Genomic DNA, 19,077 nt, shown 5'->3' with positions numbered 1-19,077 from the left:
GCTAATCAATTTTAAATAGAACATTTTTAAGTTGAAAACACTTCACAGAACCCTTTCTGACTGAATCAGACAAAATTTTTCTATGTTCATCTACGAATACACCACCAGAGAAACTCCACATCGTGTACAACCTTAAGAGTGGGATCCTAATAAGTTATACTCAATGTATGCATAATATGTCAAAATACACTCCACTGTCATATATATCTAAAAAGAACAAGTAAAAACCAAAACCAAACCTTGTTTACTTTTGGTGGAATAATTCAAACAAAGGCATTCTAACTACAGCAAATATGTACTGCCTGTTATAAATATTCTGCAATCTCACCTTAAAATTTTATTTCAGATTTTTTTATAGTGAAAGCAAACTGGATATTTAGAGTTAGCCAGCTGGACTCCAGATGATACCAATTTTGTTGGCAACATCCAAAGCATCATAATCAGGAGCCAGTTGAACATATGCCTTCTCTCATCAGGTCTTATCTGGGTATTGGCCTTAACCACATCAATGTCAGAAAGCCTCTTCACAGACTGTTGCATCCGGTGTTTGCTGGCTTTGACAACCACAGTGAACACAAGGGTGTTGTCTTCTCTCTTTTTCAGGCTGATCCAGTGCTCAAGCAGAACTTGATGATGGCATAGTGGTCTGCCTTGTTTCTCCTGGAGTTGCTCTTTTGGGGGTATTTGGGCACCTCCAGAACCACAGTGCCCCCTGGGCCACCAGAAGATGGGTGACATGCAGATTTTCTTTTTGTGGCTATGGATGCACTCCAACACTGCCTTCTTAGCCTTCAAAGCCTTAGCTTTGATATCAGGAGGAGCTTCCTTCATTGCTTTTAGTGTCATGTTGGTAAAAAGCGTCTCCATTTTTCAGACAGTATTAAAAATATTTAAAACATGTAGACTTGTAGTAGGTTCTCACAAAATCCAGAGCTTTCTACTGTGAGCTGACTCTTTTTCTAAGCCACAATAATTTCTCAGACCAAAGCAATAAAATGGAAGATTGCTCTATCCACCTGTTGGCTGTTTATTTGCTTAGAATCACCCATATTTGGCACAGTGCAAAGAATGAAAGATGCAATCTTGCACTTAAAAGCTGACAGTCCAGATGGGAAAATGACTAGATAGCTACATCAAGTCAGAAGGGATAAATGAGCCTCTACTGCATAGAAATTAGAGTAGGAAACACTGATGTGAGTAGCAAGCGAACTTCAGTCTTAATGTGGATAAATTAATAATGTAAGCTGCAAAGACTTCACTGGCAAAGTGTGTCTGAGGTGGGACAATATCCTGTGAGTTCAAAAGCTCAGCATTTTAAGAGGGCTAGACTAGGGATCCAGTGTTGGTTTCCATCCTTTTACCTCATTGGAGATATGGAATAGAATGTGACTTCTAAATTTGTTATTTTTCAAGTTACAAGGTATTAATAGTTAAAAAGAATTAAGTGGCAGATAGAATTGCCCATGTATGTGAGGCAAATTGAGGTCTTAACAAATTCAGCTATTTCTTTGTGGCTTAAAATAATAACAATAAATATTAGATATTTTAAAATGGTCTCTCTCTGGTTGAAAATAAGTAAGTTTGTGTTTCTCTCTTGTTAATTACCTAGCTATATTCTTCCGCAAACCCTGTGCTTACAGACTTTACAGGGCTTTTGTTGGTGTGTTTCTGTCCTTTTGGAGTGTTTTTATGTCTTAATTATTCTTGTTTTGGGCAAGGTAATATCTATTTATGTTGCAAAGATTAAAACAGATTGTATATAAAATGTATGTTGCTAGCTAAAACTTTATATCCAGATATATCACTGTGTATTATCAAAATGCAAACACTTTTCTGGGCCCATAAGTATGGTCTATATGTGTGTGAAGATAATATTGCAACTCTCACATTCGATGATATTAAAGCAGCAGCTGCTAGTCTGTGTTTCTGAGTTTCTGGCAGTTTCCATAAAGATGAAGAAGTCCAAATAAACCATTGGATATTTTTCACAGAAGTGTTTTGCAGATGTTGGCAAAGAGATTGAGTCCCTTGAAAGGGACAAATGTGCATTTTAAAGTGTATATAGAAAGATGAGGCCTCAGGCAGGCACAGCAATGGGACAGTTTTCAAAGGAATAACATTTCTATTTGTTCTGCCAAATCCAAAGAGAAAAAAAAAAAAAGAGTAAAATAGACCCAGTAAATAAATTTTGCTCAACTGATGGTCTTCAAACAACTCTTCTATATGATACGCATACTTTGTCTAGAAGAAAATACACAATAGCATAGAGAGAAACAATATGTACCTACACACTGGAATTTCAAAAACAGAATCTGCTTAAAATAGATGAGGCAATGCTCATAACTCTAAGCAACTCATAACAAGGCATATTTTATAAATTATAAATCTTCAAATAAATGTATTTACAGAATATGGAAAGATTGTGCATAGTTTCATTTGTATAAAAATACAGAATCTGAAGTTAGGACAAAAATATTTATTATTAAATGTTGCTGCAAACTTTGGTCATGTAAATAGTTCTAATATAGCACCACATTGAATATGAATTTAGTTAACCTAAAATGGTATATTAAAAAATAAATAAAATGCGTGATAAATAAAATGTGAGAGTATTTCATTTTGGCTGATTAGAACAATTTGTAGTATAGGAAAACATGGCTGTTGAAGATAGGTGTTTGGTTTGGCTGTTAGGGCTCACACAAAGGTTCCTGTTAATGAAAGATTATTCAAAGGTGAAATTATTGAATTATAAGGATTGTAACCTAATCAGTCCATGCTAGCTTTGAAAGAACTGACTGGTTGGTACATATAAGCAGGTGGGGCATTGCTGGAAGAGGTGGATCAATGGGGGTATGCCCTGGAAAGGTGCATTTGCCCTGCAGCCTCTACCCTTGTCTCAGTCTCTCTGCTTCCTAACCCCACCATGAGCTGAGCAGTTTCCTTCTGCTCAGCCCTTCCCCATGATGTGCTGCCTCACCTTGGGCCCAGAGCAATGGAGTCAGCTACTTATGGACTGAGATCTCTGTGAGCCCCATACAAATTCCTCCTAAGTTTTTCTTGTCAGTGATTTTGGTCATAGTGATGTACAATCTAATACAATAGGTATCTTTTTTTTTTGTATTGGTTGTTCAAAACATTATAAAGCTCTTGACATATCATATTTCATACATTAGATACAAGTTGGTTATGAACTCCCAATTTTACCCCAAATACAGATTGCAGAATCACATCGGTTACACATCCACATTTTTACATAATGCCCTATTAGTAACTGTTGTATTCTGCTACCGTTCCTATCCTCTACCATCCCCCCTCCCTCCCCTCCCATCTTCTCTCTCTACCCCATCCACTGTAATTCATTTCTCTCCTTTATTTTCCCATTCCCCTCACAACCTCTTATATGTAATTTTGTATAACAATGAGGGTCTCCCTCCATTACCATGCAATTTCCCTTTTCTCTCCCTTTCCATCCCACCTCATGTATCTGTTTAATGTTAATCTTTTCTTCCTGCTCTTCCTCCCTGCTCTGTTCTTAGTTGCTCTCATTATATCAAAGAAGACATTTGGTATTTGTTTTTTAGGGATTGGCTAGCTTCACTAAGCATAATCTGCTCTAGTGCCATCCATTTCCCTGCAAATTCTATGATTTTGTCATTTTTTAGTGCTGCATAATACTCCATGGTGTATAAATGCCACATTTTTTTTACCCATTCATCTATTGAATGGCATCTGGGTTGGTTCCACAGTCTAGCAATTGTGAATTGTGCTGCTATGAACATCGATGTAGCAGTATCCCTGTAGTACGCTCTTTTAAGGTCTTCAGGGAATAGTCCAAGAAGGGCAATAGCTGGATCAAATGGTGGTTCCATTCCCAGCTTTCCCAGGAATCTCCATACTGCTTTCCAGATTGGCCGCACCAGTTTGCAGTCCCACCAGCAATGTACAAGAGTACCCTTTTCCCCACATCCTCTCCAGCACTTGTTGTTGTTTGACATCATAATGGCTGCCAATCTTACTGGAGTGAGATGGTATCTTAGGGTGGTTTTGATTTGCATTTCTCTGACTGCTAGAGATGATGAGCATTTTTTCATGTACTTGTTGATTGATTGTATGTCCTCCTCTGAGAAGTGTCTGTTCAGGTCTTTGGCCCATTTGTTGATTGGGTTATTTGTTTTCTTATTGTTTAATTTTTTGAGTTCTTTGTATACTCTGGATATTAGGGCTCTATCTGAAGTGTGAGGAGTAAAAATTTGTTCCCATGATGTAGGCTCCCTATTTACCTCTTTTATTGTTTCTCTTGCTGAGAGAAAACTTTTCAGTTTAAGTAAGTCCCATTTGTTGATTTTTGTTATCAACTTTTGTGCTATGGGTGTCCTATTAAGGAATTTGGAGCCTGACCCTACAATATGTAGATCGGAGCCAACTTTATCTTAATTCATTTCGATTATCTTTCAATACTTGCTATAAGACCACATGGAAGTCACTCCTATTATTTAAGCTTAAATTTCTTTGATTACATAATAGTAATCTTCATTTATTTTGTTCTTTCAAGCATCATTTGATATAAGGCATACAAAATTAATTTTTAAAATGTAACACTAGGGACTGGAGTCGTGGCTTAGTGGTAGAGCACTTTCCTGGGTTCAATCCTCAGCACCACATATAAATAAAATAAAAGATCCATTGACAACTAAAAATATTTTTAAAAAATGTAACACTAGTAAAATAAAATCGATCCACATAAAATTAGAACATCAGCTTCAAACCCCCCAGTTTAGCTGTGTGTACTCAGAAAAGTCATTACATCCATAACTTCAAGTCTATAAACATTTTTCATCCACCTATGTATGCACTGTTGTCAATGTGACTACCCCAACCTAAAACATCAGCATCACCTGAGAAGTTGTTAAAAATATTTGTGTAAAGATATGTAACAATTAATTCCATAATTACATATAATTATAATGTAGCAATAAAATTTTTTTGAAAAAATGAAAATTCTTAAGTCCTACCCTGCCAAATCATTTATTTTAGGGATGGACCCATAAATCGGTGTTTTAAGAAACCTCCCAAAGGTTTTAATGTATCCTAAAGTTTAAGAACAGCTGAACAAAGCAAACAGTAACAACCTCAAAAGCTGCTGTGAGAATCATTAGAGTCACCTGGGATACATACGCACAGATAAACATATAGGGGAGAGTGTGTGTGTGTGTGTGTGTGTGTGTGTACACACCTGACATCGCAGTCTTATTAAATCATAATCTTTGAATACAAGGGAGAATTCAAGTACCCAGATGTTTTTAAGTCTGTAGTAATGTTTGTGTGCAGTTTGGTAAGGCTAAATATTTCCAGATGTTATAGGTGGAAAAAACACCTATATTTCCCTCTAGTTATTTTAAATTGGTTATTGCAATTATGTCCATCGCCTATGATCATGCTTTCCTGGAATTTCTTCACTTCCAGTCTCTCTCTGTCGAACTGGCCAGAGAAATGTGTATGAAGTCAGAGGATCCTGGAACCAAGACTAGAATATCCTTAGGTGCATTGTACAGGACTTCCCTCCCCAACATATGAAATTCAGCCATTAATCTGGAACAACAGAAAGAAATATTTCCCTTCTCTACTTCTGATCCTTTTTACAAAAATTCAGGACTTAGAAATTGCTCCAGGTTGAAATATTGAATATCCTTCAAAGTTTCATGGGCCAATGGAAGATGCTATGAACCTTTAGGAGGTGGGGGCTTTTAGGAAGTTTCTAGAAAGGTATTTAGGGAACCCAACCCCACCTCTTCCTTTTTCTCTCATCACTTCCTGTCCACAAGGTAAATGGTTTGCTCTGTCACTTGCTTCTTCCATGATGTGCCTCCTTCACAGGGAAACTGAGAAATGGGCCAACCAGGTACAAACCAGAATTTCCAAGACCAATTATTTTATTAGTTAATTATTTCATGCTTACTGTTATAGTGAATGAAAGCTAACTATTACAGGAACTAAAAAGCAGACAAGCAGTTATTGTCTTTGACGAATGTTTACTTTCTATTGTCAAAGAAAACCAGAGTCAGACAGAAGTGGTGAAGATAAATTATATTCAGGGCTATTGCAATAAGGGAAAGAGAGACCCCCTTATAGAAATGATTGCCATTCTGAATACACCAGGGATAGGAGGGAATTTATAACCAAGGATCAAAGGGTCAATGGATAGAAAAGTGGTACATGGAAACATCAAGTATGGTGGGGTAGGTGAGGGTTCTGGCTGCCTTAACCTAATAGGATTCCTGCTGAAGGCAGGCCTTGGTGATCAGATTCCAAGGGTAGGGAATAAGGCATTTTGATCAGCTCTGGAGACTGATTGAGTATGAGGGTGGAGGCTTCATACTAAACTACATTGTCACCATAATTTGCTGAAATTATTTTTAGAGTAACTGCACACATGGGTCTAGGATAAGGTTCATAAGCCTAAGGGTAGTAACCTTAGACAAAGAACAAAAACAGGTAATAGCAAACATCACAAGAAATGATCTTGAAATACTACCACAGCATACTAGCTTGGGCCAATATTCAGAAGAATTACATACAGAAATATCTAGAGAAATCGGTTTTGTTTGGTTCATCTTTTAAATGTGCAAAATATGACACAAAGCATACCCAAATGCTATATTGGAACTAATATATTTTTTAAATTAAATAAATTAATTATTTAGAAAAATATGATAGATGTACACTAGAGAGATGCTTTAAGTAATTCAGTTCAATTGTCCAACAAATGGACCATGTAACTCACTGAACATTATCTAGCCATTTTCAAGCTACATTCAGAGCTTATATGTGGCAAGGCCATGAGAACTCACTTAAAAAAACCTAGCATATAATACTGTAGCATCAATTTTATGCAATGATGTGGGTGGAAACACATTTAAAACAAGGAGATAATGTGAAATACATTGTAATATATTTAAAAACCAGAGAAAATTCATGCCTGTGTAGGCTGCTGTAAACTTTCACACCAATTCTTTCTGCACATCTGGCCCCCACCTCTGTATGCTTATATTAAGGTCTCTTTTTCAAAATAGGTACGCAAAGAAAAACTTGAGGTCTCTGCTTCATATAAAAGGGGTAACTAAGAAAAGGAGTGATTCAATTATGGACTGTGATCAGGCTATAAAGAACGCTGTATTTGAACTATGAGGATAATTGAGGTCAAAGAATTATAGTAATAATTGCTTAAAGCCTTCATCTTGCATACATGCAGAATAAACACCAATTTCATGAATGTCAATCTAATCGGTTAGCAAAATAGTCAATGTCAAATTAAAATACTGTCCTGCAAAATCATCGGTGACAATGGTGAATATGCTTTCTATTATGTCAATTAGGGAGCCATAAATGTAACAGTACAAACAGTACACACACATTCGCAAACACAATGTGTTTATGACCCAAATAACTTGCTTTTGAACAAATAGACAAATACAGATAAACATGTAAGCTATAAGAACTGAACTTTCATTTCTTAAAATCTACCCCCAAAATTCAAAACTTTGCATATAATACCTCAAATACTATTAATATATTTCATGCTAGTGATTAGCCTTCTCTAAATGAAATTCAGAACATTTTAATAGCTGAGAGATGTTTCAACAGTCTGATGTTATGTAAATAACACTCAAGACTTTAGAAAGGGACTATATCATTTAAAAATTAATGTTTTATGATGCATTTTGAGAATTATACTTACCTATATATTATAAACTAACATTGCTAAAAATTCATGGGATAATATTGGCTGGGAATTATACTTAAGGCTTAAGGATTACCCAGAAAATATTAGTATCAATGAGATTATCCTTTTTGTTGTTGTTTATCTATGCACATCAAGATTTTAAGTTTTATTCTTCACAATTATAAGACTGGCAAAAGGCAATGAAGTCTGATAATACAGGTTAACCATACCTAACTGCCAAATCCAAAATGTTCCAAAATCCAAAACATGTTGAGCATTGATAAGAAGCCTAAGTAGAAAATTCCACTTCTGAACTCAGCAAACAGATCACAATCAAAATGTAGGCACACTAAAAGTAGTGCATAAAATTTCCTTCAGGTTATGTGGATAAAGTGTATACGAAACATAATTGTACATTTAAACTTGGTTTCTATCCCTGAGCTATCTCATTTGTATATGTGAAATCTAAAATTAAATTCTGAAATATTTCACAAGCATTGTGAACAAAGGGCTCTCAACAGCACATAGTATTGGCATGAGTAAAGGAAAACTACTGGGAACTGAAATATGTGACAATTTCTGTATAATACAATTTAGTAAGATCAATATTAAATATTTGACTTGGACAGTACAATCTTGCTACAGTTGTTTATCCTGTACACACAAACACACACACACACACACTTGCATATGTGCAACATGAATGTGTAGAAAGATATTCATGCCAAACTAGTCATGTTAGCAAAGAACTGGAATAAATTTGACTGCCCTTTAATATGGTATTTGTTAATGAACTGTTCATGAAAAAGAAATAATGTGGTCATTTAAAATAACTACAAACATACAAACATGAAATGATTTCTAAGATGTAATATTAAGAATAAAGCCTAATTATTCTAACAATGTACTATGGTTTAAGTATGGTTAGTGTCACTCAGTGGTCCAATGTGATTGAAGCTTTAGCCACATGGCTGCAATATTTGGAGGTAATAAGAACTTTTGGGAGATGGATCCTAATGGCAGGTTCATAGGTCATTGGGGGTATACTCTTCAGGGTAGTTCTCACAGGAGGGTAGTTATTAAAGGAGAAAATACGGCCCATCCATCTCTTTCCCTTGCTCCTGGCTGGAGATGTGACTGCTTGTCCAACATGTCCTCATGACATTGCTATCTGCCATCTGCCCTCTTCAGAAATCAAGCAACCAAGCTAGAAGTTATGCCCTTGAACCACCAAAACTAAATAAACTTTTTCTTTTTATAAAGTTAGCTGCCTCAGGTAGTAATGCAAAACACTTTATGTATTGGCTATGAAAATTTTTATCATATCAACAAATATGTAAATAGAATATCTATAAATATATAGCTAACTTTAGAAATGTACATTTGGGAAGAAATTTCAGGTTTCTCTTGAAGAATATCTAGGTATCTGAGGGAGACATAGCTATAAGAGAGGAAGATTTTATTTTCAAATTCATGCTTTATAAATTTTAAATTTTATACCATTTGCATGGATTACATATTTATATTTAAAAAAAGTTAAATTTGGAGAAGTAAAAAATTCCAGTTAACTTTTCCAGACTTGCCCCTTAAGAGGAATGGAATACTTTTGTGATAAGAACCTGGCATGAGTCTTCATACACTATTAGGTATCATATAGTAAGTATATTTATGTGTGTATTAACTGACCCAGATTCTACCTCCATTGAAAGATGAGAAAGATGAAACTTGGATAGATTATGTACTTTTCTTAAAATCTCACAGAAATTAAGTATAAAATCCTAAATTTGTATTCTACTCGATTGAACTCCAAAGCCTATGGGCTAAACACTGTACCAAACTTTCTCTGTAGAGGTTAGTTCAACTAGATATCTGAAAATGTTAGTTTTCAATTTTAGATTGTTGTTCGATACCAAATTGCCAAATTTAACCTTTCCCTTTCCCAACAATGTCCTGTTTCCAAATTGTTGGTGTTCTTTACAATAAAGGCTCCCATTTTTGTAGTTCAACTATTTTTGCATCAGGTAGAAACTTGGAGCTATTATCAGGCCTCTTTAGAAAGCCTTTGTGAAGCACTGGCCTATTTACTTTCTGAATTGTGCTACTTTTGCTTTTAAACGGCCAAAACAACATGCCAATTATTTTCATTGTTGATACACAGAAACAAGCAATGAGTTCTGGTTCATAGTGCTAGAAATTGATAGTTTCAAATTTAAAACTCAGTTCATAGTTTCACAAATGCTTTTGAAGTGTGACTTTTATCAAGCCTCTTAACCTCTGGAAATTTCGTCTGTAAAAAGGGTAGCTATAAAATGTACCATCATCCATAGGATATGATGAGCTGTCATTAATTAATGTTTTGTAGAGCACTTTGAGATTTGGTTTGAATGGTGCTACATCAATGCAAAGTATCAGAGAGGCTCTTACAAATAAATTGTCACCTGCTTCAGGGAGTCAGGCAAAGCCTGTACTTCACTGATAATGAAGTTGGCTTTTGTCGGGTTTTTTTTGTTTGTTTGTTTGTTTGGTTGGTTGGTTGGGTTTGTTTTGTTGTTGTTGTTGTTTTTAAGTTAGTGAGGGCGGAGTTTATTAGACCAACATTTTAATAAGTCTGTTTGGGAGTTTAACAATAACAGAGGCACATAAATACTGTCAGTTTTCAATTGCTTGAGCAGATTAATTGATTTATGAATTAACTGTAGTGAAAATGGAAAGGGGTCTTTTTACCTTCTCAGCTTTGCTCTGTGGCCATATATGGTAAGTGATCCTTGAAGTGCCAGGCCAGGAAGCAGGATGAATGAGACAGAGCCACCTAAGGACACTCTCTGGCTGATGATGAGAGGTCTGGGTTGCCTGGCTTTACTGTGCACATACATCCTCTCTCCTTGAAAGGTCAAGTCCAGAGGTCACGCTTCAACATCTCCCTAAGTGTCCAGGAAGAATGGAAGAGAACAAGTGTCTTCATTCAACTTTGGTCAGCCACTGCCTTCTTCTGAGCTCCTCCAAAAACAAAAAGTTAAATTAACAGACTCTGGTGCACCAGCCAAAGTAAATCCACAAATTTTCAAAGCTGTCCAACAATATCTGTAGAAAATAACCATTTTTCCATGACATGAGTTTTCTCATTCTGTCCACTCATTAAATAAGACTTAATAGTTACAGTTTCACTGATATTAAACAAAAGTATATATTTAAGTGTACTTTGAGAAAAAGAAATAGAGACAGTTTATTTCAATATTGTCTAAGAGAAGATACTGAATTACAACCACCAGTTTATTGCCCTTGCCCTGGTGTTTTGTTAGTATACATATTACACATGTTATATAGTTAATATCCCTGATAAATAAAATAATTTTGGGAGAAGATATTTGCAAATTAATCAGGTAAACAGACATTAATATGCAGAATAAATAGGGAACTCAAACAACAGCCAAAACCTAAATACTCCAATTTAAATGGACAAAAGACCTAAATAAACACTTCACAAAAGAACACATACAAATGGCTAGAAGAAAGTTTTGAATATTTTTATACATTTTATAAGATATTGGGCAAATGTTATTTTTAAGAACAGAACTATTTTTTAATGATTTGTGTTTTAGTTTTTTTTTAAAGTAAACCCATCTCTCTTAATTTATAAGCAATGAGTACACTAAAGTAAAAAATGGTAGTACTCAAGTAGAATCTGTAGTGAACTATGACAAAATATTTTGCTTAGAATTCCTGGCAAAATTTAAAATGTAGCAGGAAGCAAAGGGAGAAATATGTTCAACCTCAAAAGTAAGACCTTATTTTAAATTATTTATTTAAGAAGTAATTCTGGAAAAATTAAAGAATCCAAAGAGAAATTTTGTTTCAAATATATTTTATGTTATTCAAAACTTTCTTTTGAAATGAGAAAATATCATATTTGCTAATAAAATACAACAAAATTAAAGTCCAGAAATTTCTATGGGGGATAATATTAAGTTTCCACTGAGCATAGTATTAGTTTAGAAATAAAAAAATAACTGCCAGTCAACACAGAGAAATTTTTGGTTTTACTTTTTTTCAATCGAGAAATTCCCTAACATTGCCTAAGAAATATACTTATCTACATTTTTTTGAAGTTTCTACTAGAAAGGATATCAGTTGAATTCCAGAACAAAATTGACACTTATCCTATAACTCTGCCCAAGCCAATCACAGATTAGAATTACCAGTGAATCTGAACAACAGAGATAGCATACTCCAAAGAATTAAAGTAACCATGAGGATAACTACATGAAGAAGAATGAGACTGGACCTCTATCTTTTATCATAAAAAAAAATCAACTCAGAATGGATCAGACTTAAATATAAATCCTCAAAATGAAACTACTAGAAGTGAGGAAATGCTTAATGGCATGAGACAGAGCAAGGATTTTTTTGGATAAGACCTTAAACACAAAAAAAATTTAAAAAAAATAAACAGATGAGGTTCTATTGAACTAAAAAGCTTCTGGATATTAAAAATATCAACATAGTGAAGATACAAAATACAATATAGGAGAAAATATTTGCAATTATTCATTTGACAAGAGAGTAAACCAGAATACATAAGAAACTTAACAATCAAAAAACAAAAGCAGAACAATCCAATTTAAAAGGGGGCAAAGACATGAAAAGACAATTCCTTCTTTTTTTATGTTCCTAATTTTCTATTGTTACATTTATATATAATAGTGGAATTTGTTGTTACATATTCACATATGCACACGATGTAACAAATGTAATTTGGTCAGTTTTGTTCTTCAGTTACTTCCCTTTCCCTCCCTCTGCTCCCATGGACCCCCTTCCTTTGTTTGACTGGTCTCCCTTCTACTGAACATGCATTTTGCAAACCATGACATACAAATGGCTGAAGTATATAGAAAACAAATCAACATCAATAATCATCAGGAAAATACAAATCAAAACCACAATAAGATTATCTCATTCCAATTCGAATAGTTATTATAAAAAAAAATTGCTAACAAGCATGTGGAGAAAAGAGGACCCATATACTCTGTTGGTAGAAATATCAATTAGCAAAGCTAATCTGGATAATATGAAAAGTTGGAAAACATTATGGAAAGTGAAATAAGCCAGACACAGAAAGATCTCACATATGATCTCATTCAGACATGAAATATAAATCCATGTATGTTAGTTAGAAGGAGTAAGATCTGGTGTTCTATTATCCAGAGAAGTGACCATAGTTAACGTGGCAAGAAGTGAGAATTTGGACTATTCTCTCCACAAAGAAATAAGCATTTGAAAATGCCAATCACTCTGATTTGATTATTACACAGGTATATATCTTTCAAACATCACATCCCACCCAATATATGTACAAGTACATAACAATTTTAAAAATAAAAATTAGTGTTCCTGCATCCATACTAATTCATAGGGACAAAAGGGACAAGAAAGAGTGATCAAAAACTTAGTAAAATGTTTTAAATTATAAATAAGAAGAATAAAACACAAATATATTTTGGATAAATAAACCATATTTAAAAAACAAAAATTAAAATTTTAATGACCAAAATTATACCAACAAATACTAATCAAAAATAAATAAATAAATGAAGGCTAATATACTTGGATAACATCAGACAAAGTAGATTTTAAAACAAAAAGACAAGCTACAGTGGATTTATAGTATCTGTATAATATTTTGAAATTCTTCACATCAATAAAACTATACTCCCTTGTGCTTTGAAAGTGATTTGACTTGCACTATTCTTTGTCAGATCGGTTGCTCAGAAGTGATGTTGAATGTATCACACAATACTTGATAGAGGATTCTGCCATCACTTTTTTGGAAGCCAACTGATGGGCAAAATATGAGGCTCCTGAAGATCATTCAGAACTACTCAAAGCATCCGATAACAGCAGACCCACAGTGGTCGGAGGCTAGAAAAGCAGACAATTTGCATAGGTTGCCACTTCTAAAAGTCATTAAAAAAAAAAAAGAATGTCGTTGTTTAAGACTGGGAAAGTTCATTATGTAGGAATAGATTATAAACAATTATCTTGACTAAAGAGTAGACAGTGCTAGACTGAAAATATGGTCGTGAGAGGTGGAGTCTACAACCCAGTTCTTGAATCCAGAGGGGGCTTTGCCTCGATTTTGAACAAGAGAATAATGTGAGAATTCCAGAGACTATGCTTGAAAGGAACTTGCACCTTTTGTTCTCACCCTCTTGGAATTATGGACTACCATGTTGTGAAAAACGCTAGTCTAGATTGCTGAAGAAGAAAACTCATACAGAGGAAAATTGATTTTCCTTAGCCAACAGCCAGTATCAACTGCCAAACAGATTAAATAAGGTCATCTTGGACCCATCAGACCTAGTTGAGCCATCAAATGACACACCATAAGAGTGGTTCCAAGCAATGCCGGTAGAATCATCCACTAAAGGAAATTCTGTCTAGAAGACAGGTGCTATAATTTGGATTACGAATGCCTCTAAAAGGCTCATGTGTTAAAGGCTTAGTCCCCAGCTTGGTGCTATTTGGAGGTGGTGAAAACTTCATGTGGTAGAGCCTAGCAAAAGCTCCTACAGTAAATGGAGGCATGTCCTCAAAGGCAATAGTGGGTCCCCAGCCCATTCCTCTTAGTGTTTTTTGTGTGCCAACCATGAGCCAAACAATCATGGATTGGAAACTTCAAAACTCTAAACTAAAGTAAACCTTTTCTCTTTATAATTTGAATATCCCCAGCATGTTAAAGTAACAGAAAACTGACTAACACAACAGGAAGAGACAAATCTACAAGAATGAATGATATTTGGATTGATGTTTATAAATGATGGAACTTGAATAGGAAATGGGTCAGGAGAAGAATAAAATATTTAGTCAAACAAATCACTTTATTGAACAATCAATTAATATACTGACCTATTAAATTTTTTATTTAAATTTTTCTGAAGTCTCTTATTGGTCTGTAAAAGTTTATTTCATATTCTAAATATGAGCCTTTGCCAGTTATCTTTTTATATACTTCATAATTAATTTAATGCAGTCAAATGTAATAATCTTGTTTAGACTTTTATATTCTAAAAATATATTTACATATCTAAAAATATATATTTATGTAATTTAGAAAAATCACATGTACACATTAACACAATGTTTAAGTTAAGCCTTGTAATTTAAACATTGTGTTAATGTGTATGTGTGACTTTTTCTAAATAACCTATTCTATCAGTTGTACGAAGTGAGTTTTTCTGAAGTCATTATGATATTTTTCATTATCTCATTTTATCCACATTTTAGTTTTGCCTTTTAGATTTCATTTTTAATTTCACTTGGGCAAAGCCAGGCATGGTGGTATACACCTGTAATCCCAATGACTCAAGAAACTGAGACAGGAAAATAGTAGGTTCAAGGAAGGCCAGTCTCATGAACTTAGCAAGACCACATCTCAAAATAAAAAATAAAAAGTTCGAGGAGGTAGCTGGTAAAATACCCTTAGGTACAATTCCTGAAACAAATTAAAAAATTTCACTTGGGCATACTTATTTCTAAATGTGATAGTACTGAGGTGATGTCATTTGTGCCCTTCATAGAGATACTCAACTATGGCAAGCACCATTTATTTATATGTCCACCCTTACCCCAATGTCTTATGATTTTTCCTTATTACATGTGAATACATCCTTATATTTATGAATCTGATTTTGAGCTGACTTTTCAGTTTTTGCATTATGTGCCAATGTTTTATTATCTTCACTGTAATAAATTCATAGTAAGTCTTGTTACCTGCTCAACTCCTTCTATTTTGTTTTTTATCAGATTCTCTTGACTACTGTTAACTTTTTCCTGCTTCGCTCTAGAAGTTATATAATACCTGCTGGGATTTTGATAGGAGTTGCATTAACTCTAAGAATCAATTAAATGAGAATTCATGTATTTTTAAAATCGGCCTTCAATCTATAAGCAAGGAGTACCTCTCCATGTGTGTTTTCCCTACTGTCTCTTTTTTAAAAATTTGTTCTAATTAGTTACACATGATAGTAGAATGCACTTTGATACATCATACATAAATGGAATATAACTTCTCATTCTTCTAGTTGTACATGATGTAGAATCGCACCAGTCATGTAGCCATATATGCACATGAGGTAATAATGTTTGATTCGCTCTACTACCCTTCATACTTCCCTCCCCCCTCCCCTCCCTTCACCCTCTCCCCCTCTCCCACCTCACTTTACTGTGAATTAGCATCAGTTACTGTCTCTTAATATAACTTTCTACTTTGCTCAAGAAAGACAAGGTACAGCGCTGGGGTTGCTGCTCAGGGGCAGAGGACTTGCCTAGCATGTGTGGGTTTACATACAAGTAAGTAAATAAATTAAATAGAAGTATTGTGTCCATCTACAACTAAAATATTTTTTAAAAAGAAAGACCTGGTACATGTTCAACTAGATTTACTTTAAGGGTTAGGGTTATTTTTTGTGTGTCATTTTAAATTATATTGATTTTTAAAATTTGTTTTCTAAAAAGACAGGTGGCTGGTTTACTATTTTTTTTTTCAGTCCAGCCTTGTAACTTAAACATTGTGTTAATGTGCATGTGTGATTTTTTTCTAAATAACCTATTCTATCAGTTGTACGAAGTGAGTTTTTCTCCAGCCTTAATGCTATTTATTTACCTATTGTTTTCTTTACTGAATTGATTAGAATTTGTGTGCATTCATTCCACATGTATTTATTGAATGCCTAGTATATGCCAGACATTGTTCTGGACACGTTAAATATATCAGAGAAAAATAAATGGCAAAGTATTACTTTTCTCATGGATTTTAAAATCTAGATAGCTACAAGCACAAAATATATCATATATTATATTTTGTAGTACATTAGAAGATAAAAATGAAATAGAAAAAAAAGGTAGCACAGCAAGAAGGATCTGGAGGGCCTGGATTTGGAATACAGGAGAGAAGAGAGGCCAGTTTGCATCTTTTAAAATGGTGGGGGCAGGTCTCATGAGAAAGTGGGAATAATCCAATGCTTAAAATTGAAGAGGCATGAGTCATGACTCGAGCAGGAAGAGTACTGCAAGCAGAGAAAACAAAGGGAACATGCCAAGGCAAAGACACAGTTGGAGCAGAGTAAGCATACAAGCACAGCTCAGCAAGCATGTGAAGCTGTATAGACCATTTTAAGGACAGAAATTCAAGAAAATGGGGTGCAACTAGGGGACCTACGCAGTGAGGTAGACTAACATTTATTAGGAGGACTACTCTAGATCTTGTGTCAGGACAAGTTCAACAGGAACAAATGTAGCAACAAGGAAAGGAGTCAGAATATGTTTCAGTAGTTCAAGGAGGAGATGTGAGTGGCCTGGGCCAAGGTCTAGCAGTGGAGGTTAACAAGAAGTGGGTAGAATTTGCACTAAACGAAGTCAGAGCCAAAGGAACTCATTCAAGATTAGATTTGGTATGCAAAAGAAAGTTTAAAAAAATAACTCCACACGGCACCTAGAATAAGCTGAAGAACAGAATTGCCAATAAAGGGAAAATCTGATACAAAGTACTAAGAAAGGAATAAACAAGGTTAAAAATGTTTTAAATGTTCTCTAGTATAATTTGCCTTCAAACTTCTTTCAAATAACTATATATTCAAAAAATAAGTATTTATAATAGAAAAATAAAGGAATCATGAAGAATATCTATTATCTACTGGGTTACAATTCATCAATGAAAGAGTGAATAAAAGAAATATATATATATATATATGTGTTCTTTTAAATTTCAGATGTTAGACTTTTAAAAAATTCTCGTATTTTCTTGCACTGACATCTAAACTCCCTTTCCCACTTCAGTTTTCGCAGTTAACACGGCAGGGATTACAGTTTGTGCCAACATGGATAGCACAGGTATTGACAGGGGAGCACTTTCAATGGTACCAGTTCCTGGTGGAAAGGAGATGGCCCCCTAGCACTTCTACATTTCCTAATTACTAGCCAATATTCCATGTGAACTATTAGGTTGTGATGAAAATGAATAGCAGGACAAAAATAAAAATTTGTGAACAAAACTGTATTTTAGTTCATACATTGTAAGAATGCCAAATTTTTTTAACTTCATAAAGTGAAAATTTGCCAGATGCTTAGTAAGTTTGGGATGTGTGAACAATAGTATCAAGCGCTTATGCTTAAGTGAAAAAATATATATATGTGTATGAATATATATATATATATATATATATATATATATATATATATATTCACTGGGTCTTTTCCTTGCAAGAAGCTTAAACTTTCTAGCTATATATCTCAGACATGGCTCTGTGAGTTCCACAGTTAATGAGAAGAGTGTAAAAATGACTATATGTCACTTCCTGTCAGACATTTATATGGCCAGGCCACATTGAGAGTTTCTTTACTTCATCAGCTGTGGTAACCACCATGTTCTGTAGTAGCTGATGCATCATTCTGGATCCCAGAGTAAGGACTAAATTCAAGTTGAGCAGAACCCCAGTCAGCTCATAAATGCATGTGGCATAGAAAGAAAGAAATTTTTGTTGTTTTATTTTGTCAAAACAGTGTAGTTTTAATTTTGAATTATAAACTAAATTTAGAAAATCGGCCCCCAGTTCAGATTAATACTACAATTGACCCTCTCAGGCAGTCCAAATTATTCAGAGTAACCTGATAAAAGTAAAAAGGCACTTCCACTTGCAGGCAGTTTTAATTGACGTGGCATAGCTTATGTGGTTTTGACCTTTCAAAGAGCTCTAGAAAGTGTTCGTGAGACATTAAGGGAAATACACATATTTCACTTAGGCTTAATTTAGTCTGTGGTTTAAAAAATTAGAATTTTCTGTGTCCATAATGTGATTTACTTTAAATTGACAACATTTTCCTATTGAGCTTTCTTTAGATTTTTATGTTTAAAGAGAACATTTGTTTTTTTTTTTTTAAATCACTTCTATCCTTAATTACTTATTTTACCTGACACAATGAAAATTGAATATAATCTGAAAGGACAATGGTCTCTTCTTTTTCTTTACACTTATTTTAGCTGTTAAGAATCATCTAGCCTGGGAGTAGTCCAAAAAGAAAAATAATTTTTTTTCATTAAAATTGTTCAGTATCTGAATTGTAAAACAATTAGGTGCCCATATCTTACAGGATCCAAATAAGGTGACTACTATAACTACATCACGTACTAACTAGATAGATATCTTTGATTTCTTATGTGTCTCCATTTTTCTTTATATCTCTCTACAACATATTTACTTACATTTAATTATTAAAACAATATTCTGAAATAGTTAGCATGCATATTTTTATTACATTTTTTCACTTAAGTTCAATTTGACACAGAAAGGATAAAATTTTTTGGC

The 19,077-nt window shown here is 34.2% G+C and overlaps 1 pseudogene; it reads right to left on the bottom strand.

The window, feature by feature from the left end:
• Positions 1-382: 382 nt before the first annotated feature.
• On the bottom strand, positions 383-846 carry LOC124093726 (large ribosomal subunit protein uL23-like; annotated as a pseudogene).
• Positions 847-19,077: the final 18,231 nt, after the last annotated feature.

This window comes from Marmota monax, unplaced genomic scaffold (genome assembly GCF_021218885.2).
Source record: "Marmota monax isolate L192 unplaced genomic scaffold, Marmota_monax_Labrador192_F-V1.1 WCK01_AAM20220418_F8-fsc00290, whole genome shotgun sequence".
NCBI classification, from domain to species: domain Eukaryota; kingdom Metazoa; phylum Chordata; class Mammalia; order Rodentia; family Sciuridae; genus Marmota; species Marmota monax.
Note: the sequence above shows the minus strand (reverse complement) of the source record. Positions and strands in the feature narration are given on the sequence as shown.